A 3,602-nucleotide genomic window follows, 5' to 3' on the forward strand; every position below is an offset into this window, starting at 1 on the left:
AGCCCCCAAGTTTCTGCCCTGTAGGTAAGTACAGGTAAGATGCAACTGTTATACACTTTCCTCTTCAGGGACAATGGTAGGCTGCCCTTTATTATCTGACAATTCCTGCCGAATGCACTCCACCCCATTCTTACCCTTCTAATTACCTCTGCCTCATGGTTGAGATCCGGGGTGACTACTTGGCCTAAGGTATACATATCCGCTGACCACTTCCACTGCCTCGCCACCTATCTCAAACCGTGTACTCTCCCGAGGCTATTGAGCATTACTTAAGTTTTGAGCATATTAATTTTCACTCACACGATGCTACTCTGTTTGTCCAGTGCGGTAATCATGCTTTGCGATTCGTCACCCGAGTTACTTAGCAAGGCAATGTCATCAGCAAATCTGAGGTTACTGAGGTATTCCCCATTAACCCTTACGGCCACCTGTTTCCAATCCAATGCTTGGAACACCTCTTGTGAACATGCTGCGAATAACATTGGAGGGATTGTGTCTCCTTGTCTGACGCCCTGCCTTATAGGTATTTTACTGCTGTCCTTATGGAAGACTATGGTAGCTGTGGATCCATTGTAGATATCCTCAAGTATTCTTACGTAATGCTCACCTACACCCTGATTCCGCAATTCCAAATGACTGCTGAGGTTTCGACCGAGTCACATGCTTTCTGATAATCTATGAAGGCTATATATAGGGGTTTATTTCTCTATCAGCTGATTGAACGTGTGAATATGGCCTATTGTTGAATATCCATATTCAAAGAGGATGCAGCTGTAGCGTAGGAGTAGAGCATCTGCCTCGCGTGCAGAAGGACAGTGGCAAGAATCCCGGTGCCGCGCAATTCCTGCTAGATAAAAAAAGAAATCCGCGTGTTGATGGAATTGCTGAAGGAGGCTTGGGGTGCGGCCTGATCCCGGCGACCATTGCGGGCAACGCACTCCCTCGCCACATCATGATAGGCCACCCTGGTGTAGTAATGGCCACAACCTTCCGTGACGGGGGGTGAACGTGTAATCAGGGTTAATTGCGAGAACGAATAGCAATAATAAAAAGGAAGAAAAAAATGAAAGCAATCAGACGAAGACACGCGCGCACTTATACAAAAAAAAATAACGAGATAGGAAGACACAAGCTGGCGTCTAGTCCATAGTTTCTAAAGAAACGCACCAGAGCCTTTAAGACCACGCACCACACTGTCTTTCGTTGCAGGCGTCGAAAAAACCCTTTTTGCTGAGATTTGGCACCCTTAGTGAACTTCGCGCCATCATTCGCGACGCGTACCAGGCACCAGAATCAACGGTACCAGGTAAAGTGTATTTCGGGCGAGCTGATGTTCCAACTCATTGCCGTCAATCCCGGAATGTCCAGAGACCCAACGTGGGAAAACTGTGGATGGCTGTAAAGTAGAGACTGCTCTTTCCACCTCCTGTTGAAGCGTAGAAAGTAGGGAGCCGTTTTTTATGTGTATAAGGATGGCTTGAGAGTCGGAAAAGAGTGTGTACTCGCGGAAGGGGGGAGGAAAAGCAAAGGACTGGAAGCCATGGGCATTGGCGAGAACCTCGAGAGACATCGCTTCCGGAGGGTGAAAGTACGGGCCGCTAGTGTGGGTTGTGGCTTCGGCAAGGTGAGGGTGGTGCCGAGCGTAACCGCACTAGCCTCGAGGAGCCACAAAGGAGGAATCTGCGTAAGTAATTCTCTGGGTCGCGAAAAGAGCAGAATGATGCTGCGCGGCCGCATGACAACGACCTGCACGAAGGACAGGGAACATGTTTGACGGGAGCGGGAGCGCACGAAGGTTGGGCGCCAACTTTCATCGGGAGAGGTCATGGGGGAGACGGCAATCGGAGATATACCCGCCTGAACCAGTAACCACTCACCCTGATGGGTAAGGAATTGCCGAGAAGGCTAGGCATCGCGGTGGAAATTGAGGAGAGTGAAGGGAATGAAAGCTGCCCGTGGCAAAGAGCCTATATAAGTAGAGGTGGTGATAGGGCATGTTAGGTAACTCTGGTGCATAGCATAAAATCACCCCCAAAATTGCGCAGTGCACCTGCAGCAGAGGATCAATGCTACCTTAATTTACTCGTGACATTACGTTATGGTGATTTAATAGATATCTCGCTAGTTTTGTGGTTTGGAGTGGTATTGCCCCGTTTGAGACAAATATTCTCTTATCGCGGTATGTGCACTTCCGAGATGAGCAATGTTGTGTTCTTGTTTCCTGTGGCAAGTGCACTTTCAAAGCCTTGTCGCGGCCTCCTGATGCGCTTGCCGTAGCTGGCGGGGGGATGTCATGACCGACAGGCATGTTCACAGGCACTGCGGCAGTCTGCGGTGTGCCACCCTGAGAGGTACTCCTAGGAGTGGCGGCTGATAGCGGCCCCACCATACTTGATGTACTGTGCCATGGCGCTTCCCTGCCCGCCGCGTGATGACCGACGCCTCAAGTTCTGCTGTGTGAGCGGTCCTCCAACATCACGTAAACGGCGAGTGGCAGCCCTTGGCCTTCTTTTCAAAACGTCTAACCCCACCGCAAACCCGGTACAGTGTCTTCGGGCGTGAACCTTTGGCAATTTACCTGGCTGTACGTCACTTCGGACATCTTCTAGAGGGTCGTCAGTTCACCATCTTCACTGACCACAAACCCTTGACGTACGCCATCAGCCGTCCGGACACCCATTACACGCCACGAGAAGTGCGGCAGATTGCCTACCTGTCCGAGTAGACGACGGATATCAAGCATGTCAGTGGCGTTGACAACACAGCTGCGGATGTTCTAAGTCGCGTGGACGCCATTGCCTCCAGTTTGCCGCTTTTGATTGCACCCGACATCCACCGGCTGGCTGCTGACCAAGCAGAAGACACGGAGCTGCTGCGTCTTCGCACATCCCCAACTGCGGTCCAGCTCGAAGACGTGACACTCGGTGGACAGCAGATCGTTTGCGACTTGTCGAACGGAAAGCCACGACCATTCGGTCCCAAAACCTGCCGTAGCGACCTCTTCGACACCCTGCACAACATGGCCCATCTTGGGATTCGTGCCACGCAGAAACTCATCGCGGCTCGTCTTGTCTGGCCTCGCATGAACGCTGATGTTCGCGACTGGGTCCGCGCGTGTGCACAATGCCAACGCGCAAAGGTTCACCGGTACCCAGTTGCGCCGGCAGAGACGTTCCTACAACTTGATGAGCGCTTCGTCGGCGTGCACATTGACCTCGTCTGTCCATTGCCCCCTTGCCAAGGCTACTGCTACCTACTGACTCGTGTGGACCGATTCACACGCTGGCCTGAAGCCACACCGCTACCCGACATCTCCGCGCCCACAGTAGCGTCAGCATTCGTGTCGACGTGGATAGCACGCTTCGGATGCCCATCATCCATCGTCACCGACCGCGGATGGCAGCTCGAGTCTACTTTGTTCGCCGAGCTCCTTCCCCTCCTCGGCACGACTCGTTTGCGCACGGCAGCGTACCGGCCACAAACAAACGGACTCGTTGAGCGCTTTCAGCGCCAACTTAAGGCCGCGCTCACAGCACACGAGTGCCCAGCACAGTGGGTCCAGCGCTTGCCCCTCACACTTCTGCACCCACGGCCTTCAAGAG

Source organism: Haemaphysalis longicornis, unplaced genomic scaffold, assembly GCF_048455015.1.
Source record: "Haemaphysalis longicornis isolate Haplotype H1 unplaced genomic scaffold, Haemaphysalis longicornis Haplotype H1 scaffold_1, whole genome shotgun sequence".
NCBI lineage: Eukaryota > Metazoa > Arthropoda > Arachnida > Ixodida > Ixodidae > Haemaphysalis > Haemaphysalis longicornis.